General features: G+C 42.0%; 1 long non-coding RNA gene across 2 annotated transcripts in view; it reads right to left on the bottom strand.

Annotated features, from left to right (window-relative positions):
* Positions 1 to 1,545: 1,545 nt before the first annotated feature.
* LOC134298289 (uncharacterized) overlaps positions 1,546 to 27,481 on the bottom strand; it is a 73,750-nt gene continuing 47,814 nt past the window's right edge. Inside the window, exons 2-3 of one of the 2 annotated variants that reach the window (XR_010005292.1) lie at positions 20,309 to 20,444; positions 1,546 to 1,875 (exon numbers count right to left, since the gene is read on the bottom strand). This is a non-coding gene — a long non-coding RNA (uncharacterized LOC134298289). Of the gene's footprint in view, positions 1,876 to 11,989; positions 12,100 to 20,308; positions 20,445 to 27,481 lie in introns of those variants that run through there. The other variant, XR_010005294.1, reaches the window with a different exon arrangement.

Genomic DNA, 27,481 nt, shown 5'->3' with positions numbered 1-27,481 from the left:
TGAGTGATATTAACTCACCCAATCTCATTCAGCTATGTAATACATGCCAAATTGGCATGCTCATCTTGGATCAGGTCCTCAATGACAGCTGTTTTGTTATTTACTAACCTGGCATTAAACAGTAATATCTTCATCTTGGGGGGTTGTTACTAAGGCTACCCAGATTTTTTTGTGATGGGGGAAAGTTTTGGGGTTACCAGCACCCTGTTGTTAACTTTACCCACTGGGTGATACGACTGTCCCCATTTCCGTATCTCCTTCTGCCCTGTATAACTGGGATAGCTGTTCCCTAAGAACAATGCTCACTATGTCCTCCTCCCTTCCTTGGGGTAACAACCCGCCAGGGATGAACGCACTCCTCCACACTCTGGCTGCTGCTGTCTTCAGCTTGGATCTGAGAGTCGAGTTGTCTCTTTAGCAGATGTAGGCTTCAGGCTGAAGTTCTTATAGCCCAGAAGCCAGGCAAAGCAGAAATGCTTGATGTAAAGGTTTTAGTGTGGAAAAACCAACATACAAATAAATATATCTGAGAGTGATTTTTTAAGATGCCTGAATTCCAGTCTTTTTGGAAAAGTTTTACTTCTAGAACACCTATAATTTATGTAGCTCTTAAAGGCACAAAAACTCTCTGAGATTAAAAAGTCATGTGGTGCACAAAATGTTTTGGGTTGGCAGTTGTGTACTTCTACATTATATGCAAAGGATAAGAGAAAGTTCAACCTTCTGTTTACTATCATTAAAAAAACTTTGAAAGGAATTCTTCTAGTGGAAAATTAACAATATGCATGCATGCTAGGCAACCTTTCCATGACCCACTACATAACATACACAATGAGCAAATAATTGCATTATAAGAAAATATAGCAAAACTGAGAGAGAGGCTGACTACTGCTTCATGGGAAGGGAACAGTGGAGGTTTAGAAGATAGAAAGCCTGAAAATGTATGAATAAAGGAAAGACTAGCCACAAGAAAAAAGAGGGGAAAGAAAGAGCTTTGGATGAAGTGAAAGGGGGATTTCTAATCCAGTCAAAGTTGGAGTAAGAGAAAGAACAGTGGAAAGAGATTAAGACAGCAAACAGGTTTAAGAGTGTGCAGTTGTATACATCTTTAATTCTTGAAAAGAATAATTGCTCAAGGTTCATTATCAATAGATGTGTGTATTCATTTTTGGACTTTTGGATCTGAACACTAAAGTAGCTATCCAATGTATTAATGTAGTCTAGAGAAAGAGTTAAGCACTTTGAACAGCTCATTTGAACTAAAAATTGAACAGATTCACTGTCCCACTGCAATGGAAGTCACTAGCTGACACTAGTGACACCCTTGGTGGCCCTGAACTATTGCTTTCAAGGTGTATTCTTCTAAATTAGATGTCCTTTCTATCCAAGAATCATTTACTACACTGTTTGAATAATCATGACTAAACCTCAGTGCCATTTTATTTTATACATACTTGGCCTTTATACAAAAGAAACTTTGAACCATATCCAACATGAAGTAGAATTGATTGTCAAGTTACTCAATGGCTAATAAGTCATGGCTAATAGATATTCATTCATGCTGTCCTTTAGAAAAAACAAAGAGACATAAAGATTAGGGTTTATTGGACATTGCCTCCAGCTAGACAGCCTTAAGTCCCTTTCTGGATACTTGACTGTCAAAGCAATATGGCAACAATGCTTCTGCCAAAATTATTTTTAGGTTTGTCCAAAAGAAATAAAAGGAAAGCTTTATGTGCAAGAAGAAACACAGCGCCCATTTCTTTTGTTGCCATTGTAATATCTTTTCTTTCCTTTTAGCAACAGAAGGGTTGTCTGAGGTTCCTCTAAATATAAAAATTAAATCCTCGAGTGTCTGCAATAACAGGATAAAAGCTGCAGGAGAGAGAGAGAGAGAGACGGAAAAGTATGTTTTTTTAAAAAATAAATAAATAATAACGTCTTACAAAAGTGAAACATTGCAGCACTTGATATCTGAATATAAATCACATAGCCAGATTTTTTAATAATAACTTCCAGAATCCTATGGCAATCAGGGCAGTTTACTGGGACCCAAAATAATGCTAAGGTGTCCCTCTGTTAAGAAGAGTTGCAGACAGGCATTTCTTCCACTGGCTCCCAGTCTCACAATATAGCACTGGTGATTACCTTTTGGAAAACCCCAAATTTAGGCCTAATTAACCCAAAGAGCCCCAGTGGCGAAGTGTGTTAAAGCACTGAGCTGCTGAACTGGCAGACCAAAAGGTCCCAGGTTCAAACCCCGGGAGTGGTGTGAGCAGCCGCTGTTAGCTCCAGCTTCTGCCAATCTAGCAGTTCGAAAACATGCCAATGTGAGTAGATCAATAGGTACCGCTCCGGCGGGAAGGTAACAGTGCTCCAATACAGTCATGCTGGCCACATGACCTTTGAGGTGTATACGGACAATGCTGGCTCTTCGGCTTAGAAATGGAGATGAGCACCAACCCCCAGAGTCAGACATGACTGGACTTAACATCAGGGGAAACCTTTACCTTTACCTTAACCCAAGGAACCACCTTTTCCCACATAAGCGTCTCAATCTTTTACAGTCTGAATGGAAGACTCTTCGTGTACTGACTCCTCCTTCATAAGCCCCATATTTATTCCAATAAAATATGTGATTTGTGAATAATCGCAAATTATTTTTTAAAGTGAACTGAAAGAGAAGAGGATCATTTTTATGGTGGAAATAGCAACTCTACCCAACATAGTTAGACAGCTCCATTGTTAGGTTCAAAGCATCTATGTTTTGAAAGAAGATGAAATATTATAACCAGCTTAATGTATTATATTGCATTTTTATTCTCAAATATTCTTGAATTTGTGCTTTCTTCAAGTTGCAGAATATTTGAGAAAGTTTTGATACTAAATATCTTGATGGGGATAGTGGGTCTTGAGCTGCCTGGATATTATTTCCCAATACTTTATCCCCCAGCAAACATTTGAACTGTCAGTCTCACATCTCATAAAAATCTCTTTTTTGTAGCATTTACATATTTTCCTGATATATATTTTACCATGGTTTTTGTTGCAAGCCATCTTCCTGAGTTCTATGGTTAGAGTGGGAACATTGATTTACAATTGAGAAATAAGCCTCTTTGAAAGAAAAGATGCCTGGTATAGGAAACCGTTGTATTGCTTTGGGTAACATTTCTGAAAGATATATTAAAGTTTTGTTATAGTGCGGGACACTTAGTGATCTTAAAACTTTCAACACAGTTGTATGAAATGGATGCCAGGCCTATGCATGTCACAAATTCTCAATCTGTGAGGAAAGAACAACCTGGGAAGAAAGGACTCCTAGGTTCTGCTAAATGAAAAGATAATTATATGGTGGTTAAATGTAAAGTTAAATGTAGCAACTGAAATGTACATAATGAAGAACTATTATTGTTTTTATGCTTCATCTGCTTACAAAATTATCACTCAAGGCAGCTGCATGAAGGTGATAGTTATATCATCTGCACTCATGCCTGCACTAAAGTAACCCCAATAGAATTCAAGCACAGAGCAGCCCGTTATCAGTTTCTATGCTAAAAGACAGGTAATTGTTTTTGGTTATATGATACTTTATGAAATCTCAAGATAGGAAGGGAGGCAAAGCAGGTAAGGGGATATGGCCAGTGACAGCATTCCAGCCTTATTTCAGGTAGCCACATATAAAGATTGGGGAGTATTGTTTGTTCTGCATTATGAAAAGTGATTTTATCCATGTTGCCAGACACATCAAAACAATATTAAGTACCAGAAGCAAAACTAAAAGAGAAAGAATGCAGTTCCTACACAATTTTTTGTAAAAGTTATCTTATTATTCAAAACTAACAATATTCACTGGCAAAATGAAATGATCAGCTCAGATATATTTTCATCACTACACAAAAAGTCTTGGAAACATCCAGAGACTGCTTGAAAGTTTCTTCCAAAATACATTCAGAGTCGTTTTTTCCACCAGCCTCTGTGTTTATTATGACTTTCATTTCAGAGGAAGATCCATGCTTTTTTAAAGAAAAAAAAACATGCTGGGGGAGCTGGTGAGGCAGTCTTATCTGCTTTCCATTTTCCTCTGTTTTGCTGTTCATTAATACTCTGTAAGAGATTCTAGAGGCTATTGATGTTTACCTTGATGGTATAGGCAGTAGGGTTGTGCGCGGATTTCGTTTCCTCCATTTCCTCCATTTCCTTCCTTACCTTCAGCACTTTGGGAATCAATAATGGTAAGGACCCTCCCAGCTGAGGGACGGATGGGCACACAGCCCATCACACAACATCCCTTAACTTCTGGTAGGGGTCCCACCCCCAACTGGCATAGAAGAGTCCTTGGACACTTTCTTGTCAACACAGGAAGGCTCCCATGCTGTGCTGGCTCCAATGAAGCCAGTACACTTTTGCCCCAGTTGGGCAATGCTTCCCCATGTGATGGTCCACACTTGCTGACAAAATGTCACCGGGGTGGGGGAGGGAGAGAGAAGGATGTGATAAGGTCCTTAGAAAACATTTGGGGATAAACTATTTTGGAAAATAAATAACATTTAAAACAATTTCTGGAGCCCTTGTGGCCACAAAAGCAGTCCTGGAAATCATATGCAGTCTATAGACAGCATTTTCCTCGATTTATACTAAATATATTCTGCATCTGAGCTACAGAATCCCATCCTTTTACAAAAATATCATTGTAGAAATTGACCCATCTTTCCAGGGACATTCTAGGCCTAGCCTACTTATTCCAGTCCTATTTTTTATTGTAGGTCTCTCTCATCACTCCCTCTTTATTTGCACTCCATGACTTGGGTCATGTATTGTGTTCATTTTTCAGATGAGTAGCCATTTTAACTGAATTTAAGTTAAAATAATTCCAAACGTACCTACCTCTCTGGCATATCAGACAAAGACAATGCTCTTGGATGAGCTATATGATCCACATGCCTAAGTATCAAACTAAATAAATATGATTTAGCATTAGCACAGTCATCAAAAGACAAGTGTACTTTATTTAATTCTTGTTTCAAGTCCCATTAGTATAACATACTTGAATGGGGGGTCTTTATAATATTTCAGAATTAATTTGTAATTTGTAAATGTCACAATACTTCATTGCTGCAAACAAATAGTAAGAAATAAGTCTTATCAAACCTTAGGAGGGAGACTCTATTTCATTATTTTCATAAACAATTCCTTGCAGAAAAGGCTTACATCAAAACTGGAGGTGAGGCTGAAAAAGCAAAGTCAAAACTGAGGTAGATTACTTTCACAACCGCAGTATCATAACTTACCTTTTCCTTCTTTGGTTTTAATATCTCTCCAGGTAGAGGCAATATTCCTTGTGTCTGTTATTTCACAAAACCACCATCCACTCATTTGGAATTATGACATTGACCTTGATCCTATTGTGAGTCTATTGATTTAGTGAGTACACTCACTAAATCAATAGAATTCACATAAGTTTTGACTAAATATTTAGCAATTGATTTAGTGTTCTACTCTGGTTGGGATGAAGCATTGAACTTTTCTCTTTTATTCTACCCTTTGGAATAATGTTGTATAATGAGAAGAAGGTAAGGTAAAGCAAGTTAAGGGAAGGGAAGGGAAGGGAAGGGAAGGGAAGGGAGGAAGAGAAGGAAGGAAGGAGAAAGAATTGCAGCAAAATTGAAGGTAGTGTCTGGGCCCTTCCAGATAAGCCCTATATTCCAGGATCTGATCCCAGGTTTTCTGTTTATCCCAGATTATCTGGCAGTGAGGACTCATATAAACCAATTTCAAGCAGAAAACCTGGGATCAGATCCTGGGATCTATGGCCTGTCTAGAAGGGCCCTCTGTTCCAGGGAAAAAATGGTAGAGATCCAACATCATTGCCATAATTACAAATGTGTAACTAAGGGGTTGTTTACACTCGTCTTAAAACCCCAAGGTAAATCAGAAGTTGCTTCGGGAAAATCACATGATGCCCAGGGACCTCTGATTCTTAGTGCAAGGCAAACTGGAGTGAATTAGTATAAACTTAATCTTAATCTCCATATTAAGAGAATGCTCCAGGGTTTTGTTCTGAAGCAGCCCCGCATTTTGGCCAGAGTTTGGATGGCAGACTGCCTGAAGCCAAACAGTTGGCTGTACACATTGTCACTGCCACCATCCACTTTTCTCTCACTTCTTCAGGGGATAGATCAGGCCTGTTTTGCTCCTGTCACTGTGGTCAATGATTGCTGAGATCTGGGAGATCTCCTAACTATTGCCAAGCACTTTTGTTGACATTAGCAAAGGTGCCCATGCAAACAGGAAGAAGGAAGGGGCAGTCAATGTAATTGACGACCTTATCAGATGGGCAAAATTACCTGTGTTATGACACTTGGACTTCAGTTAAGGTACATAGCCCACCAGCTCCCATCATATGATATTAATCTACTTCCGGTGAGGCTCCGTGCCTCAACAGAAGTATAAGTGTGGTTAGAGGCCACTTCGGCAACACAGGAAGCTTCCCATGTTGCATAGGAAACAACGAGAGAAAACTGGCAGTGACACTTCCCCCCATGGGATAGAGTGAGGGGCAAGGCAGATAATTATGGGCATGGGGTGACAGGCTCCCCACACCCACACCAGGCTGCAAAGAATTTGTCATGATCCATGATGAATTCCCCCCAATGTAATGGGGTTCTGGGTCTCAAGAATTGTCAATGGGAAATGTGCAAAATGATCAAGCACTAAGAAATATCAAGGAAGCTATTGTCATTGGGCTTTACCAGGAATCTTAAAAGATTTCTGCTATATATTGACTGACTTAGGCATAAGCTGCACTGAACAGCTGGAGATCACATTGTGTCATAAGAGTCATCATATTTAAAAATATTTGAAGAATGGTTGAGGGAAGTAATTTTTCCTCCCCCTGCAAGTACTTGCAATAAACAAAATGAATCACTATCTGCCTGCCAATATTGAGTTCTCCATCTTAAAAAATAATCCTGGTTCATTGATGCCATTGTACAAACTGGTATTGAATTCATGGTTCAGAAAATCAATGATATGATATCTAAATTCAGACTGAGCAAACAAGCATAGGACCAGGTGATAACTTTCCAATTCGAGCATACTTGTTAGGGAGTGATTCTTCTTCAAATCAGAGACATTATTTTTCAATACACCTGTATAAAATCATGCTGCAAAACTATTTTTACTGATTCACTCTGCAGTGCCAACAGGGAGTAAAATAGTAGGATACGATGACAAGCATTTCCTTTTTTTGTTTCTTTGACTAACAGAGGTATCTAGCTTAGCAAAAATTAGTAACTCCTTACCATCTACTCACACCCAAACCATTTCTCTTTTCTTCTTTCTTTTTTCTCTACTGCTCACTCTTTTTTCTCACTGATCTTCCTTTCAATGCACCCTTATGTTCACTCACCTTTCATTTCCAATCACTATCCTGCCTTTTACCAGGTTCCAAGACTTTCATTCATTTCTTTTTCGTGGTTGTGAAAAGTTCAGGAACCCTGCATGGGGAAATGCCATGTGAAGATCTCTAGAGAAAGGGATATTCAAAGTCTAACAACAGCTTTATTGCTGTTGGTGAGAGAAAACTGAGTTATTTGCCATCTACTGACTGAAGATGATACTGCAGCCTAGATAAAGACTTCAATTAATTAGAATTCATATTAAAAACAATCACATGACAAACACCCCAAGGGCCTCTCAATATCCAAGACAAGTTTCATATGTCTATATTTCACAGTTCTGGAATTCTGGTGTTGATAGGCCAGTTTATACACAGAGCAGGAACACAGACATCTATTACTACAGATGTGGAAAAGAAATGTAATATGCCCCAACATTTCTCTGTTATATACACTTCAGATATTTTTACTGCAAAGAGTCTTTTAAAGATATTGACCTCAAGTGTAATGATATGTTAGCCTTGTCACTGTGGCAAATGCTATATCTAAAAGGAATGCTTTTATTTCATATTGCTTAACTGACACCATTCACATTCTTTCTGTAACAGGACCTAAATCGAGCAGTAAGACTGTGCTATAATACCCACAGAGTTAAGAGCCTGTTAGTGTTCTTATTTTCTATAATCTATACCACAGTAAAATGGTACCACAGTAAAAATATGTTTTAGACTCCAAATTCACAAATGCATTCCAGACAAATATGATCCCCACCCAACTCAGTTTTAAATATTTTAAACATACGTTCAAATATGCATGCCTATTCTTCTTCAATAAAATTAGATCTGAATTTATTCTAGAAAGGTATGTGAAAATGCCTTACAAAAAATCTCATTCTCAGTTAAACAGTTTGCCTTGACACACTGAGACAGTCTATTGGGTATTAACAAACTCTTTAACTTCCATAAAATTATTCACTTCTAACTTGAGATGTGTCATTTTCACCCAGTTCTTTGCCATTAGTGCAAAATGTGTCCATGAAGTTCTGTGTCTGCCCTTTGTGAAACAAAGCAGAGATTAACACAAGAAGGACCTGAATGTTTGATTGATCAAACATCTCTTAAAATTATGTTAAATTCATACAATAAGGTAGCAGCTGTTGGATGTTAGTTATGCAACCTCCATGATTTTGGCAATTTGAAATAAAAATGTTCTTGCAAATAGGATAGTTATCTCAAGACAAAAAGTATCCCATGGCCTCACAGAAGGAGAAAAAAAATAAAGTTTTCTTGTTCCTACATCAGAGAACAAGATAAGTAAGGATTTAAGGTGCTTCTTGACAGGGAAGTTAACCCAATGCTGATCTGCAGTGGGTTGCTTGGCACTTCCACAAGTAAACAACATTAAAACCGGTTTACTGTCACTTCTCACCATCCAAATCTTTCCCCCTAAATGTTCTTTTTGAAATGCCCAGTGGGCACCGAAATGAATGAAAACTTTCTTTAGTGCCTGGAATGGCAATATTAATTGGACTGGGGAGATGAGGGAGGGGGAGAGGAAGAATATAATCCAAATTCCCCAATGCAATGGATAGCTTCATTCCAGGCACCAAGGAGAGTCATACTCCATTTAGTACCTACTAGGTACTGCTAAGGTAAGGTTGAGGGAACAACCTTACCTTTCCCCAGGTTAGCTGAGCCCAGAGAAAACAGAATGGTATTTAATCAACTGTTCCAGCATGGTTGATTAGATGAGTTCAAAGTCTCTGGGTAATCTGGAGCTTTGGGGAAGCTCTGGATTATCTTGTGACTTCAGATTATGTGAGTGAAGGCTGTCTTGGCCCTCATTATTGCTGGAACACATCCATGAATTGTACGAACTACCACAGAACTGATCCAGCTCCTGACAAGATTAAATGGCATGTCAAGATGTGCCCTTAAATCCCTTATGCTGATTAAGGGAAATAAAGTATCTTGTCTGGCGCAGCTCAGGACTTCATGGGACTGTCCCAAGTGATATCTGGGCCCACCCATGTAGTTGGCCACACTTTGGACCTAATTTTCATTGCAGACGGGGGAAATGTCAGTGTGAAAGAGCAAAAAAAAAAGTATTCTATTGTCATGGACCAATCATCACCTGATCAGCTTTAGACTCACCGTAGCCTCTAACCTCCGCAGGGCTGGAGGACCCATTAAGTTGGTCCACCCCAGGAGACTGATGGATCCGGATGGATTCCTGACATCTCTTGGGGATTTTCCTGCCATGCTGGCTGATGATCCTGTTGATGCCCTGGTAGACCTCTATAATTTAGAGGTCTCTAGGGCAGTAGACACGATCGCCCCTGAGCATCCCCTCTTGTCGCAATAATCCAAACCAGCCCCCTGGTTTACCGGGGAGCTGGTAGTGATGAAGCATATGAGGTGGCGGCTAGAGAGCCGTTGGGGGAGGACTCAAAGAGCATCCGACCGAACACTGACTAGAAGCTCTCTTAAGGCCTACTCCGTGGCCATGCGTGCAGCCAGAAAGACTTTCCCAACTGCCCGCATCGCATCTGCAACTAATAGAGAGTTGTTTCAGGTGGTCAGGGAACTCCTCCATCCCCTTGAGGGGGAGGGGCTCCCTGATCATCTGACAACCAGATGTGGTGAGTTCGCACATCATTTTGCAGACAAAGTCACTCGAATAACTCCAACTTAGATGCCTGCATTAGTGCAGAACCAAGTGATGTAACTGAGGCAACTGTCTGTCAGGTTTTGTTGGATTCGTTTTGACTTGTTTAGCCTGATGACATTGACAAGGTTCTTGGAGTGGTGAAGGTGACCTCTTGTGCCTTAGACCCTTGCCCATCTTGGCTTATTAAACTTGCCAGTGGGGGTTTGGCTGATTGGTTTACGGGAATCATCAACGCCTCTCTTCAACAAGGGCATATACCATCTTGCCTCAAAAAAGCAATTGTTAGGCCTATACTGAAGAAGGCAATGTTGGATTTGTCATTATTGAACAACTACTGACCTATCTCCAACCTCCCATTTTTGGGCAAGGTCCTGGAGAGGGCGGTGGCTTCTCAGCAACAGGAATTCTTGGATGAGACTGATTATCTAGATTCATCAGAGTCTGGTTTCAGGCTTGGACATGGGACTGAGACGGCTTTGGTCGCCTTGGTGGATGACCTCCACAGAGAGCTAGATAAGGGGTGTGCATCCCTACTGGTTCTCTTGGACCTCAGCGGCGTTCGATACCATTGACGATGGTATCCTTCTGGGGCGACTATCAGGAATGGGTCTTGGGGGCATTGCTTTGCAGTGGCTCCGCTCCTTCCTGAGGGATCGCACCCAGATGGTGAAGCTGGGGGATACCTGCTTGGACCCCTAGCCCTTGACCTGTGGGGTCTCACAAGGTTCTATTTTATCCCGCATGCTTTTTAACATCTACATGAAACCGCTGGACGAGGTCATCTGGGGTTTTGGAGTTCGGTGCCATCTCTAAGCAGATGACATTCAACTCTACTACTCTTTTCCACCGAATTCCAAGGAAGCTGCCCAGAACCTAAACCAGTGCCTGGCAGCAGTGACGGACTGGATGAGGGCTAACAAGTTGAAGCTTAATCCAGACAAAACAGAGGCCCTCCTGGTCAGTCGTGGGACTAATCAGGGTATTGGGTGGCAACCTGTGCTCAACGGGGTTGCACTCCCCCTAAGGGCACAGGTCTGCAGCTTGGGGGTCCTTCTGGACTCATCGCTGATGCTTCAAACTCAAGTGTTGGCGGTGGCCAGGAGGGCCTTTGCACTGTTAAAACTTCTGTGCCAGCTGCAACATGGATGTGACCAAGGCCACAGTGGTCCACACCTTGGTTAAATCCAGACAGGATTACTGCAATGTTCTCTACATGGGGCTGTCTGCAAAGATGGTCTGGCAATTTCAGCTGGTTCAAAGGTCAGCAGCCAGGTTTCTAACCGGGGCTGGCTATAGGGAGCATACAACCCCCCTATTAAAGCAGCTCCACTGGCTTCCGATAAACTGTCGGGCACAATTCAAGGTGCAGGTATTGACCTATAAAGCCCTATATGACTCGGGACCTGCCTATCTCCATGATCGCATCTCACCCTATGAACCGGTGCGGGCCTTGAGATCTGCCGGGGAGGCCCTCCTCTCACTTCCACCACCATCCCAAGCATGATTGGTGGGGACGAGGGAGCGGGCCTTCTCAGTAGTGGCCCCCAGCTCTGGAATGCCTTCCCTAAGGAGATTAGGCAAGCCCCTACTCTGTCCACCTTCCATAAGGAACTGAAAACTGGTGGTTTCAGCAGGTTTTGAATAATCCATTCTGATTACTCTGCCGACCTATGGCCCTGAAATATGCTGTACAAGATCCATCTATCCCTGAATACGGTTTATGTTAACCTAGTTGATCAATGATCAATGATCCCAGTCCGCCCGACCGAAGGTTGTTGTGACTGTTGCTTATTGTTATTTTAGATGTAATTGGTTTTTATGCTGTTTATGTACTGTATGTTGTTTGTATTTATTGTTGGAAACTGCCCTAAGTCCATTCAGGGAGATAGAGCAGTATATAAATAAAGTTTTACTTACTTACTTACTAAGGGGGTGAGGCCCAATTCATGCCCAATTTCAATTCCATTTATTGGGTAGGGGGCAAGGTTTAACTGCCTTGATTTGACATTGCCCAGCACACCTTTTTGAATTTCTAAAAGAAAAACCAATGTATTATTATAAATCATAAATTAATTCATAGATTCTGTACAGAAATTGAAATAATTGTCTTAATAAAGTATGCAATTTTTAAAATTTATTTGATCCTGTGTAATATTCCTATATGATCACTAATCAAGAAATATTGGCTTTAAAAAAAGATACTGGAAATATGCAAATAGCTCCTTCCCCATTTTGAAAAGTGCAATGGCACTGGCTGCAGCCAGTACTAAAAATATGTTGCTAAAAAGGTCCAGGATTACAGGGTAAACCATTTTCATACTTTTTTTTAACCACCCCTACATAAAGACTGAATTATCAGCATTTGTTTAATAGGCTGTCACAAGGATTTGAAGGTCAGTGATCCATGAACTAAAACAGTCTTTAAGAAGTCCTTAATGTGTTACTTGAGGATGACTAGGACGAAACTGGAGGTCTGTTGAGCAGATAATTGCATATTAATATAACGGGCAACAATGGAAATTACAGTCTGTTATATCAACTTTCAGGAAAGCTCATGATGGATTTCCCCCCTTAACTCGGCAGAAGATATCGTGCATCCAGTGTTGTCTCTGGATTTAAAAGGCAGCAAAGCGATTGCTCGCATTGCAAGACATCCTTTAAATAATGATAACAGCAATGATTATGATGATAATAATGAAAACAAGAACAACAATAATACAACAGGACATTTGTGTAAAAAGGAAATTGTTAGCCAAAGTATACCCAATGTGGCCTGAGACTGTGCCTGCAGTATGTACTTGCGTATAGGTAAAATTTTCCCCCTGACATTAAGGCCAGTCATGTCAAATTCTTGGGGTTGGTGCTCATTTCTCTTTCTAAGCTGAAGGGCCAGCATTGTCCGTAGACACTTCCAAGGTGGCATGATTGCACAGAGCACCATTACCTTCCCACTGGAGTGGTACCTATTGATCTACTCACATTTGCATGTTTTCGAACTGCTAGGTTGGAAGAAGCTGGGGCTAACAGCGGGAGCTGACCCCACTCCCTGGATTTGAATCGCCAGCCTTTCAGTCAGCAAGTTCAGCAGCTCAATGGTTTAATCTGATGTGCCATCATAGACAATGTGTATGGAGTTCCTTGCAGTGGGTTTCTTGTGGCCTGTGAGCTTCACAACTCTCAACCTGATCTAACACCACTTGCCTTCTTATTCTGGGTCTTGTGGTGCACACTGGACATGCAAATGGCACTGGTCACTACTTGGAGCCTCTAATGTGGATAGCAATAAAGGGAAGTTAGAGACAGAGGAGGAGATGGAATCACACCCTCCATTTTCTTATTCTCTTATAGCTCAGGCTACTTTCTCTCCAGGCACTGAGCAGTGACCAGTGCCAATTTCATGCCCGGGGAGGTACCACAAACCCAGGATAACTAAGGAAGTTAATTGCCATCTCCTGTCCCTGGGTTTCCCGAGCCCGGGGAAAGTGTAAAACAGTATAAAACACTGTAGCCACTTCCTGAATAGGAAGCAGCACAACTGTTAATACTGACACAAAATGCAGACATTCTCTTGAGCAGTGGTTCTCAACCTGTTGTAAACTGGCTGGGATTTCTGGGAGTTGTAGGCCAAAGTACCTGGGGACCCACAGATTGAGAACCACTGCTACAGAGGGAAGCTTCTCACAACTTATTTTAACATGGAATAAGGCCATGTTATGGTGAATGGACCCCATGCATCATTTGATCATCACGGAGTCTGTTCACCCCGTGACTAATTTGGCTTATATAGATGGGCCCTCAGAAGAATTGCTGCCTATTACCCATCGTTCCCAGTAGACCTAGTGATTAAGCAGCTAATATAGGTTGAATTTGAGTTGTATATTACTATACTAGCAATAAGGAAATGTGTCTCCTCCCTCCCTGCCTGCCTCCCTCTCTCCCTTCCTTCCTTCCTTCCTTCCACTCATGAAGCCTGTCTGAAACCGTAAACAGGATAATAGCTTATTACGATCTGTGGATACAGTGTAGCTTTTTGTTTTGTTTTTGTTTTGTTTTTGCAGATTCTGCTCTTGAATTCAATTTATGTCAAAAACATGTTGTTCAATATCCCTCCCCCAAAAATATCTGTGATTCTCTCAGAAAGATGTTATTGCTCAGTTAGCAAATTCACACACTGTAAATGTGACCTATTGCATCCTTGGGGAAAGACCTGTTGTAGCAGGAGATAAGCATCTTTATACACATGTAATTCGAAGGCACTGAGGCAAAAACAGTCAAAATATTACAAAAGCTGACAAGGATCTTTGGTTCATTAGTTTCAGAACTGATGTGTTACGGATTGCTTTGCAATCTGCATTGTAGCTTAATTCAAGTTATGAGTTTATGTAAAACGCATGCCAAGCACTCTCATTAAATCTGGGGTCATCCCCTTTAAGTGCAGAATTCAAAATCACAGATATTTATCAGAGGACTACCACTCTTGTTCCATCCTGTTATTTTTATCAAGGTATAAAATGTGAGTGTAATTGAAAATCTTGGGCCACTTGAAGGACAAATCTGCTTTAGGTGACCAGTAAGGATAAGTTTTGTTCATTACTATATATTTGGGATGCACAAATAGTTAAATATTGCAGGAACAGAGTCATCTGCTGCTGTTAAAAAACAACAACCCTACAACCTTTCGTCTCAGCATTCATTCCCATGCTGTATTAAACCCATTCAAGCATGCATGATGTTTGCTGCTGTGTACACCTGACAGCATTACTCCCAAGAGATGAGAGTTTTAAGTGCATTGCCTGTTACCATCTCTTCAAGAATTCTTCAAGACACATGGCCTGATCACTCACCTTAGCAAGGTATTTTCTTTTCAAACAATGAACTAACATTAATCAAATTACTAAAGCAGGCAAAGTCATTGGGAACACACACTCTAAATAAACATATTTTAACAATGCATTGGTGGATTAGGAACTTCAGAATTTTAGGAACTCCTAAAATGTTCAAAATACATGTCTACTCCACACACATTTCCATTGCCCTCTATATGTACAGTGTGGATTTCTGAATGAAGGAAACTCTATCCATGAAGGCTTTGTTTACATAACTGGAATGCTGCAGACTGCAACTGAGGTTGCATGTTCTGTGGAGAATTCCAGAGTGAGTTCTGAAACAAAATGGCCCCAAATACTCTGCCACGTAATGAGGCATAGCCTGGGGTTTACAAATGATGCCCCAGGCCAATGTGTCTCAACCTGAAATACATCTGTTTATCCAGGATTATTCAACGTTTAAAAAAATACCTGTAAAGGTCCACATCTTCCAGGAAGATCCTGACCTTTGCAGGTATGGGGCCTGAAGGGACTACCTCCTGGGATTGCCATCTATGATCCCAAAAGGTGTCTCCACATCCATCTCACACTCCCTGGTATCAGTATGGAGGCCTTTTGGGGTGGGGGGCATAGGGCGGGCAGGAAAGGGAGGCTGGCCCTTCCCCTGCTTACCCATGACAATTGGGCAATAGCATATGTAGGTGTATAAACATCCCCCAGGGAGAAAGGTGGGATTTTCCTCCACAGACTGGCACAAAATGTAACAGGAACCAGCTGTTATTGTTGTATTTTGAGCTGTATAGAAGGGCCCAGTGTCTACATGTAGAGAATACAGAAAACAAACAAAGATGGGAAAGATCCACCATGCCCCCCTATCTCACGCAACCCTCCTAAAGAATGCCACAATATTGTTTTGTAACAACCAGGAACTTCTCAATTCTTTGATTGTCCTTTTTTGTCACCAAAAATGTTTAACACCTCCCAGGACACTTTAACCTTTTCAATAGATAGCAAGGAGTACTTGCATAGCTTGAAATTAAGCATACCACTATTCAAAATCAGAAGTGGACTTCTGACCCTATCTGGTCATGCTTTGAATCATTCCCCAGTTTTTTTTGTGTGTGTTTTTTTTTTGGCATTTTAACCCAAGCCACAGTGGGTTTTAGGGCAGAAAATTGCCACTCAGTCTCAAAACAGTTGTCCAGCTCTGACCAATAACCTATTTGAAGAAGATATCTAAATTACACCAGATGTTTTGTTGAAGTTCACTAGTTGCTAAATGTATGGTGATATTAATCTTTCATTGTGACTTTTTGTCACCTCACAACTGGAGGTATATTGTATCTAAAAATAAGTAAATTTTAGTAGGTACACTTCAAAAATATTCCTCTGGGCATAACTGTTCTTTTGCCTAATAAGAAAATGCACTAAATGTCTGTCTTGCTTACTCAGGAACTGTAAGATTTTGCCGGTGGTCCAATCTTTCTAATCACAATTTTTACTAAATAATTCTATAATTTTCAGCTATTAGGCAGCAATCCAGGCCACAATTATGAACATTTATGTATCACTGACATCAATGGGTTTTGGAGAGACAAAACTGTTGCCTGGATCTTAGCCATGTATTTTATTATGTGAAGCTCACTGTGTTAAATTACAATACCAATTAAAACATATTATACAACCTGCTTAGTGTAAGCATTTTAACAAATATAATTATACAGAAATACCTCATTTTTTAACCGCAGGGTGCTCCTAAAATATTTCACAAATAAACAGCAGCAAAATAAAGTTCAAAGAGAATGTTATTTTTGAAAGCTGAAACTTTTTATTATTGTTGCTATTTCGGTTCAAAGTTAATATAGACATTCAAGATTTCTATTATAGATATGAGCTTTGAAGTGCTGAATATTTTTCTTCCTATAAATACAATTAATATAGCTTAGTTTAAGGGAAACCGTTAGGTATGGTTAATCAGATATGAAACAATATGGATGGGACCAAAAGAGATACTTCAAGTGTACATAATGGGATTTTTGGCCTTTTTCCCACTGAACAAAACACCTATCAATCACCCAAGTGCAAAATATTTTTGAAAGTCCTTTCAATTTCAAAAGAAATTCAGGATGCAGAAAGGTAGGTGTTGGAAATTGTATTTGAAAATGCAAAATCAAAACTTAATTAAAATGGAAGGCTCAAGGGGTTTCTTATATTCCATCACTATGATAAAGGTGCCCCCAAAAAGGAGCATGTTGATTTTATTATTAGCCTATGAGAAGAATCCATAGCAGTTCAAGCCATCCTAGGAAATCCAGCAGACAGAAAATAATCTGATTCCCAACCAGGACCATGTCTGTATCAGCCATATAATGTGGATTGACCTCTCAGCTGCTGCATATAGTCTACAGGAGCTACGGCTGGATTCACAGTAGAAGCACTGCACCAAGCCATTAATCTATCTCAAGGGCATCAGGAAGCTCTAGAGTGATTCTGAAGCTTTGGAGGTATGGACAGTCAGATCAAGCCAAACCCAGTCCAGACCACAGCCCACACATCCAACGGTCCACCATTGCATTTTTAGCCCCAAGCAGCTCTCTCATATAAGCTTGCTAATGATGTTGCTTCTGGTTAGTTCACACCAGGGCACACAACATGGTGTCCAAGAATAGCAATATCACCAGCAAGCCTCTATGAGGGAGCTGCTTGTGGTCCAATGATGCAGCAGTATTGGCAGTGGCCCAATGCACATTTAGTCAAGCTGGCCATCTGGACACCAAAGGCCTCCAGAGACACTCCCAGGCTGCATCAAGGCAGCCTCAGAGCACTTTGCCCCAAATTATCTGAATAAGTGTAGACATGCCCAGATCAAGGTTTAAGGGAAAAAATCTTTTCTCATTCTTGGTCTTCAAGTCTTAAAATTTCATTACCATTGACTACAGGAGTGCTAAACCAGAAGAGTCACTTTCTCAAACTCTGGATGAAGTTTTGTGTAAAATGTAGAATAGTTGAGATTATATAAGGAGAGTAATGTAACTTTATAGACACTGACTTATACAACAGCAATGCTGTTTCATGAATGAATTTTAACATTGTGTAACTGGATGTACAACTATCTATGCATGCGCAATAGCACCACATATAAAATTCCTCTTCCATAATCTTGACCTGAATGCACTTATTCTGTATCAGAGGGAAAAAAATCCAACTGCTTGTTTAGGGAAAAACACCCTGGTGGACAGAGAGGAGGATCCAAAGACTACCTGGGAATGAAGGAGAAGGAGGTGGCCAGCTACTGTGTATCTCATCTGCTGTCTCTTCCTTCACTCTAGGATTCTTTTTCACCACAGCAGTCACCTCTATTCAGGATTGAGAGCCAGTAATGTCCAGCAGGTTCCCCGGGTAGATTTGGTTAGTTCCATGAATATTACGGCAGAGCTGTTTGTCAGTCCAACTACCCTAAAAGCATGTATTTAAACTATGTACAAAAAATCAATATTCCGTAGCAAGAAACACTCATGTCTCAATCATTGATGTTTTATACAAGCAAAATTTTCAATTTATTTGGAAACAATATTATATTTTTTTAGAATTAACTCTGAGTTTGCTATTTAAAAGGAGCGCAGATCTATGTTGGATAATGAAACACACTATCCTGTTAGTCATGCTGCTCTTCCAGACTGATCCCAAAATAAGGAACCTGTCATACTTTTACCAGAGACATCCAAATGATGCCTCCGGTAAAAGCAAAGTAATTTGGGACAAAATAGGTAAACCCTGCTTTGTCCCAAATTATTTTGATACCCCATTAGACCAGGGTCTTCCTGAAAGGCCTGGGTCTAGTGGGGATATAGGGCCAGTGAGACTGCTTCCGAAGTCCTAAGGTCAGTCCCCACAACCCACCATGATTCTTTGAGCTTCCAAAAGCCCAAAGAACTGAGGAGGGCAGTTAGGTTTAACTATTATCACCTTTAGTTCATATTAGCTTTAACATTATGTGAGAGAAACACACTATGTTAGAATAGGTGTTCCCATTGACTTTGGGTAATGCAAATGGAGGAGAATTTTATGTCAGCTTGTTTCTGAAGAATTTATCAAAATTTGTAATTTGTTCACATTTAGAACAGAAATAACTTGAGGTTTTAAAAAAAACCCTCCATAGTGATAGAGCTTCTTATTCCTAATTTGGATGACTGTGCACATGAACATTCATCTTAGTTTTGCATACTCACTTTCCATTAACGCTCGTAAATATGCCTCAGTAGATGTATGGTAAGTACGTGCATTGTATAGAGAACATTTTGTCCCATTTTGTTTCTCAGGCCAGGAGATGGAGCTTTAGGAGTCCTTAAAGGACTCCTAGAGAGGTGATCCCTCATCTCTCTCTAGTCACATATCCCTTGTGAACTATTGGCAGCAAACCAGTCTCACCTCCCACCTGTATTTACTGACTTCAACATTTGCAGGTAAAGATGAAGCACTGAAATATTTTCACTTTGACTGAGTGACTTTTTCCCTTCTCAACTCTTCTTTGCTTTTTATACCATGCTAACCCTTTGGTACCAATTTCAGCCCTTGCTCTCTCTGGGCTGGGGAGCTTAACAAGAAGAAGATGAAACTGTTAACAATTACATCTCCTTCGAGCAGTGATACAGTTACTGCTGGAATGATCAGCAAGGGAACATATAAATGCTGGTTGATGGGGTTTCCTTATTGATCACTCGAAAAACACACAAACAAAGCTTGAACTCTGAAAATCAATTCACAGGTGCAGATGCAATCTTTGAATTCAGCTTGTAGATATTACTCAGTTTGTATAGAGTACTGTCTTCTTCCAAGGGTATCCAATTCAACAAACAAATACACCCACTACACCCCATACCTCTGCTTAACAGGTCTAACTAATGAAATCACGTAAATTCAGAAACCATATCTGGCATTCATTCTGTGGTGGGCTAAACCCTTGTACTGGCTGAACTGCCGACCTGAAGACTTGAAGGTCAGCAGCTTGAATCCTTGAGACAGCATGAGCTCCCGTCTGTCAGCCCCAGCTTCCCATGAAAGGACATGAGAGAAGCCTCCCACAGGATGGCAACACTTCTGGGCATCCCCTGGGCAACAGCCAATTCTCTTACACCAGAAACTACTTGCAGTATATTTTCAATTCGTTTCTGACACAATACAAAAATTCTATACAGGAGTAGAACATGCTGAGAGTGCATCTTCTGTCACCAGCACTCCTTTTTCTTCTCCTAATGTTGTCAGGGAAGGTCTAGGAAAGAACTGTAACAAGGTTCAAATGATTCACTTAATCAAACTTTGTGATCAACCACTTCATCCCACTGAACAGGTCAAGTGTTTGGGAAAGTAGGTTTACCATTCAGCTTTGTTTTGAAATTAAATGGATGATTTTCTTACCTTTGTCACATACTTTTCAATCCATCCATTTTACTCAGGAATCCTCCATTGTTTTGCCATCACACAGTTGAGATTTGTCACCACATATTGCCCTTCTCCCATTTTCTTTGTAGAAAAAAAAACCTGAAGAAAATTGCTGACAATAAAAGATAGCTGGTATTATGGAAAGTTAAGTACCATTACAATTATTTAAAACCCATCAGTCCATAGCATTGATCCATGACAGCTGAAAAGGAGTCAAATTTGACAGTGTAGATGCACTTCTATACTTACCTGACCTTGTTCCCCAAATTAAATTAACAGCCAAGAGCTATACCTAGCAGCAGAAATTGGTTGTGCTAGTGATCCTGTTTGTTAGTCAATCATTTATAAGAAAGGACTAGAGCCAATATGAATCAGTACCAGAACCACTAGCAGAACAGATCTCTTTCGCCCAATGCAGTTCCTGGCAGTTAAAGTGGATGTGAAGAAGGAAGAGATGGGCCTAAAGCTTTGAAATATTTTCAATAGTTTTATTAAAGTTCAGTGTACTCCCAGTTGCCCTTCTCAGGAAAGAGGGGTCTGCCTAGGAGATAAACCCACCCCGACCACCCAATCACTTCCAGTCTAGTGGAAGCTGTTCCGAGAAACTCTGTCCTCACTCAGTGTTTATGTTTATAAATGCTTCCATGGTCACTTGCTCATCTGACATTTCATTTAATAAGATACATACTTGAAAAAAAGTAAAGAACATAATAAAATGGATAGTTGCTTATCTTATCTCTAATAAAGATAAGATAATAATAATAAACAGCATTTTATCTCTAATTAAAGCTTCACCTAAAAAGCTCAGACCATGACTAAAGATCTATATTGATAGTTCTACTCTCAGCAGAGATACCCATGTGATCTCTCTCCTGTCATGTGGGCACCTCAGTTGATGTCAGAATGGGGCAAACATGATAGCCAGAAGCTTGCATAGATGGATCATGAAATCCAGCCCCTTTGCTTGCAGTGATAAGCACAGGGAAAGTGTGATGGTGTCAATGTTCCATCTGGACAATATGAATCAGATCTGTGTCCATTGTCCAGACTGCCCTGAAGCCTGTGATACTCCAGAGTTTCCAGCAGATTCCCGAGTATCCCATTTTGGCCAAAGCAGAGCAAGGCCATTTTAACTATGAAAAAATATAATACTCACCAGAAGTAGGCTGACATTGTGATAAAAGTTGAATCAGGTTTTCTTGTCCAAGTACACCTGCCCTATTACTCCCATCAGTCCTAGCCAGTATAACATATGGTTTGGGATTATGGATGTTGCTTTTGTATAATGTCTGATAAGCCATTCTCCATCCATGATGTGAAAGAGTACCATCCATCCACATGAATTAGATTTGTATTTATTTGAAAACATTAGCCAGTACTTTTTGAGTATGCTTGCATGTAGTTTGGATGTTTAACTTGCTTCTCACCTCTAGGTGACTATCATTTTAGGGTTATACATTTCCTTAATTTTCTTTATTTACTATGTTGCTACCCTTAATCCACATTCGATATGTGTCAAAGACAGAACGCCACAAGATCAAAGATAACAGAGTTTATTGGATAACAGAACTCAAAATGCCCGTAAAATACAAGGGCCAGGCAGTATTAGCCTTTAAAAGCAAAAAGGGGCAAGGAAAAACGTTCAAAAGATAAACCGGATTAAACCGGAGTTTAATCCGGGTAAAAACAAAACAGCTTGCTTCAGCCTGGGGATAAACAAAACAGAAGCCGGGGAACAAAGTGTTCAAAAGAATGCAATTAATTGGCAGCAGATTCCTCTCTGCTGCCAGCACTGTGCTTTGAGTAACTTGAGTCACTCCTCCACACAGCAGGCAAGATTTCCAATACACACAGATCAGCCGAGGATTGAAGCAGTAGAGTAGACCCAGTTCCTTTCCGTAGTTCAAGCCAGAAGCAGACGTTTGTAGTTTCACCAAGTCCGAGTAGGGGGAAGTCAAGCCGTGGTCAGTTCAGTCCGAAATCCAAAGCAGGAGATGGCGTCCGTCAAGAAGACGACGGAAGGTCAAAGCTAATGAGATTAAGCACAAGTTTGCACAAACAAAAGCCCACACAATTCCTCCTGCCGTCTGACCCCAAATTCCAAAACAACTTACGTATCAGCACACGAAAACACACCAGTCTTCAGGAAAGCGTCCCACACAGATCCCAAGCGTTCGTCCAGATTACCTTGCCCAACGCAATTTGCAATTGCTCCCAAGCCTCATTTTATGCCAGTTACAAATCCTCATCACTATCAGCTGCCCTCCTTAACCCGGGCGTTTCCTCATCACTTTCCTCATCAGAGCTGGAACACCTCTGACTACGCCCCACAGCATCCCCAGCTGTGGATCCCGTCCCATCCCTCCAGCTTGTCCATGGGTCTAATCCTGAAGGTCCCAATTCATCTTCCATCCCATCATTGCCAGTGGCACCCAATTCCTCCCTCACCCGAGTCCAATCCATCTCATCCTCCTCCGAGCTAACCAGCCCCTCCTCCATTCTCTCCGTAAACCCCTCAAAAGACTCTTCGTCAGATGGTGCTGCAAAGATATCTCGCAGTCTCTTTCTTTCTCGCTCCTCGAGAGTATCTGACTCTCGAGGAGTCTTACGCCCACGTCTGCCAGTAACAGAGCCATGAGGCTCAATCATAACACTATCCCCTCTCACAAAGGCCTCCTCCCCCGAAGGCGGAGAGGTGGCAGTGATACCCTCCGCTATAGCACCACGACGACTGGAGGTATCTAATTTTAACAGTGAACGATGGAAAACTGGATGGACCTTTAAACTAGACGGTAAACGCAAACGAAACGCAACGGAAGAAATCTTTTTAACGATAGGAAAGGGACCCAAATACCGAGGTGCAAACTTTCCCCCAGCCTGTTTAATATGTTTGGAAGACAACCACACCAAATCCCCTTCTTCCAACTCCTCCCCTGCCTGCCTGCGGCGATCGGCCTGAGTCTTTTGCGTTGCCTTAGCTTCCAACAGTAAGCGACGGGCAACATCATGCAACGCAGCCATTTCCGAAGAGCAGTACACAGGGTCAGAAGAGACCACATTGGTCGACGGCGCCACACCTCCCCGTGGGTGAAAACCATACGTTAGTTCAAATGGCGTATGCTGACTAGACGTGTGCACCGCATTGTTGTAAGCGAACTCCGCCACCGGTAGCCACTTCACCCAAGCAGTGGGTTGATCTAAACAAAAACAACGTAAATATTGCTCTAAGAGCCCATTAACCCGTTCCGACTGACCATCCGTTTGCGGATGAAACGCAGAAGAAACGTTTAACTTAGTACCTAAGCACTCATGGAAGTGTTTCCAAAAGCGTGACACAAATTGCGGAGCCCTATCCGAAATAATCACCTCGGGAGCTCCGTGCAAACGATAGATGTGCTTAGTAAACAGTAAGGCCAACGTAGGGGCCGCCGGAATGGTTGAACAAGGAATAAAATGAGCCAGTTTGCTAAATAAATCCACCACCACCCAAATACAAGTATAACCCCCAGACTTAGGCAAATCCGAAATAAAATCCATGGAAATGATTTGCCATGGCCTCTCAGGAACAGGTAGAGACGACAACAAACCTCTAGGGCGCCCAACAGGCGTCTTACTCTGCTGGCAAACAGCGCAGCTGTCACAAAAGCGCAGAATGTCTTGCCGCATCTTTGGCCACCAGTAGCTCCTGGTGATAAGCTGCACGGTCTTGAACCTGCCAAAGTGCCCAGCCATGGGTTCGTCATGGTGGGCTCTAATCACCTCCAACCTGAGGGCCCCCACTGGTACATAGACCTGCCCCCTGCGTACCAATACTCCGTCTTGATCTTGTAGATGAGGCAGTATTGTACGGTTACCTGCTGATAACAGCATAAGTTGCTCCTGAGTCCACACATCGTCCCTCTGAGCCTCAAGGATCTGGTCATGTAACCCGAGCTCATTATCTACAACACATAGAGAGGCAGTAGGCAAGATGGTCTGACATACTACCTGCTCATTGGTCTTAAACTCTGGCTTGCGGGACAAGGCGTCGGCCCGCAAGTTTGCCTTCCCCTCCACGAACTGCACTTTGAAGTTAAACCTGGAGAAAAACAAAGCCCATCGGATTTGACGCTGGTTTAACTTTTTTGCTGTTTGCAAGTGCTCCAAATTCTTGTGATCAGACCTGACCACGATTTGGTGCCGCGCCCCTTCTAGCCAGTGCCGCCACACCTCAAACGCCACCTTAATCGCCAACAACTCCTTCTCCCATATGGTATAGTTCTGCTCGAATGGTGTTAGTTGCCGCGAGTAAAATCCACAGGGACACAAGGTCCCTGAGGAATCTTTCTGAGACAATACAGCCCCCAACGCGTAGCTAGAAGCGTCCGCTTCTACCACGAACGGTTTGTCAACATCAGGATGTGTTAGTATGTTGTCTGATTGAAAGCTAGACTTTAGTTGTAAAAACGCGTCGTGAGCTTCCCGCCCCCACACAAATGGCTGTTTCTTACGCAGGAGCTGCGTCAAAGGCACCGTGAGCTTTGCAAAATTCGGAATAAACTCCCGGTAGTAATTAGCGAATCCTAAGAACCTTTGCACATCCTTCTTAGTCTTAAGCTCCTGCCATGAGTTGACGGCGTCAACCTTATGTGGGTCCATTTTAAGTTCCCTACCTGACACTACATGACCTAGGAACTCCACTTCAGGCACATGAAAGACGCACTTGGAAGCCTTGGCGAAGAGCCCATTAGCCCGCAGACGGTGCAGAACCTGCTTGACATGTTGACGATGTTCTTTCTCGTCCTTAGAAAAAAAATCAAGATATCATCCAAATAAATCACTAAAAATTGGTCAATTAGGTCCCTAAACACATCGTTCATGAACCTCTGGAAGACCGCAGGCGCATTGCAAAGTCCGAAAGGCATGACTCGGAACTCGTGGCATCCGAAGCACGTGTTAAATGCCGTCTTCCATTCATCACCTTCCCGTATTCGGATTAAGTTATACGCCCCCCGCAGGTCAAGCTTGGTAAAGACCTTAGCCCCTTGCACCCTTGATAACAGTTCCGAGATTAAAGGCAGCGGGTACCTATCCCGAATGGTGTATTTGTTTAGGATCCGATAGTCGCAGACCAACCTAAGTTCCCCAGTCTTTTTGGCTACAAAGAATACCGGTGCCGCAGTTGGAGAGCTAGATGGGCGAATAAACCCCTTGGCTAAATTTTCATCTAGGAACTCTCGCAAAGCTTGCCTTTCCGGTACAGTCAAGGCATACAGCCTTCCTGCTGGCAATTTCGCACCTTCCGCTAGCTTAATGGCGCAATCATACGGCCTGTGCGGCGGTAACTTGTCCGCTTCTTTTTTACAAAATACATCAGAGAACTTCCCATACTCAGCAGGCACTCCCTCCATATCAGATTGAGAAACGTTCAGAGTGCAACAATCCTGCCTCTTTAAGGTCAACTTACGCGTCACCCAATCTACTTGTGGATTTACTACAGCTAGCCAATCCATCCCCAGGATCACATCGTATCTGGGCAAGCTTGTAATATCCCACACAAACGTTCCCGTTACTCCCTGCACCTCCCACATTACTGCTGAGGTCTCATGGTTAACCACCCCAGTCTCCAGCAGTCTCCCATCCGCTCCTTCCACCCACACGTCGCATGCCTTGCGCACTCTAGGAATGCCATGCTTCCTAGCAAACTCAATATCCACGTAAGAGACCGTAGCCCCTGAGTCCAGCAGTGCCAAAGTAGAAACAAGTTCCTTTCCCCCAACAGATAATGTAATGGGTACGAAAACATGCTTCCTCCCCTCAGTTGACTGCTTTAGTAGCCCTAATGCGTTGGACTCACGTCGCACTAGGGCTGGCCTTTTCCCGAAAGCTGGGAAGGTTTCACATTACAGTTTTTAGCAAAATGCCCAGCATTCCCACAGTACAAACACAACCCCAGCTGCCTCCTGCGGTTCTTTTCTTCTGTAGACAGCTTTTTAAAGACCCCAAGCTCCATAGGCTCTTCCCCCATCACCACAGGTGCCCTGGTTACATGCATAGGTGGCGCACACATTGCTTTCGAGTGTTTACGGGACTCGAACCTGGCGTCCAAACGCAGCACCTTAGCTACTAAGGCATCCCAATTCTCAGCCGGCTCCAAGCGTGCTAATTCATCCTGGAGATAATCACTTAACCCAGCAGTAAACAAAAGCATGAATGCATTTTCCCCCCAGTCCAGCTGGTGGCGATACAAATTAAACTTATTTAAGTAATCCAAAACAGTCCCCTTTCCCTGTTTCAACCGATACAGAGCCCACCCAGCATTCTCCGTGCGGAGAGGGTCCCCAAAAGTGTCAGTTAGTAACTTCTTGAAATTATTCAAATTGTCCTTGACTGGGTCATTTCCCAAAATTAAATTAGTGGCCCATTGTCCTGCAGGACCAGTCAACAAACTCAAAATAAATGCCACCTTGCTAGTGTCTGTAGGGTAAGCATGAGCACTGAGCTGGGAAAAATAAAGCTCAACTTGTGCCAAAAAAGTTGGCAACTTGCACCTGGTTCCGTCAAAGCGTTCAGGAGTCAAAACATGTCCTTTAACAGCATTAGCTGTTTGACTGACAGTAAAGGCCGTTTGTAATTGATCGAACTTAGCCCTTAACTCATCCATCGTCTTCCTGACGGGATTTATTACTGCAATAAACCTTTTTTATGGCGTTGGGCAATCTGTCAAAGACAGAACGCCACAAGATCAAAGATAACAGAGTTTATTGGATAACAGAACTCAAAATGCCCGTAAAATACAAGGGCCAGGCAGTATTAGCCTTTAAAAGCAAAAAGGGGCAAGGAAAAACGTTCAAAAGATAAACCGGATTAAACCGGAGTTTAATCCGGGTAAAAACAAAACAGCTTGCTTCAGCCTGGGGATAAACAAAACAGAAGCCGGGGAACAAAGTGTTCAAAAGAATGCAATTAATTGGCAGCAGATTCCTCTCTGCTGCCAGCACTGTGCTTTGAGTAACTTGAGTCACTCCTCCACACAGCAGGCAAGATTTCCAATACACACAGATCAGCCGAGGATTGAAGCAGTAGAGTAGACCCAGTTCCTTTCCGTAGTTCAAGCCAGAAGCAGACGTTTGTAGTTTCACCAAGTCCGAGTAGGGGGAAGTCAAGCCG

The sequence above is a fragment of the Anolis carolinensis genome, chromosome 4, assembly GCF_035594765.1.
Source record: "Anolis carolinensis isolate JA03-04 chromosome 4, rAnoCar3.1.pri, whole genome shotgun sequence".
Lineage (NCBI taxonomy): Eukaryota > Metazoa > Chordata > Lepidosauria > Squamata > Dactyloidae > Anolis > Anolis carolinensis.
The sequence above is the reverse complement of the archived record's forward strand: the minus strand, read 5'-3'. Positions and strand labels throughout refer to the sequence as shown.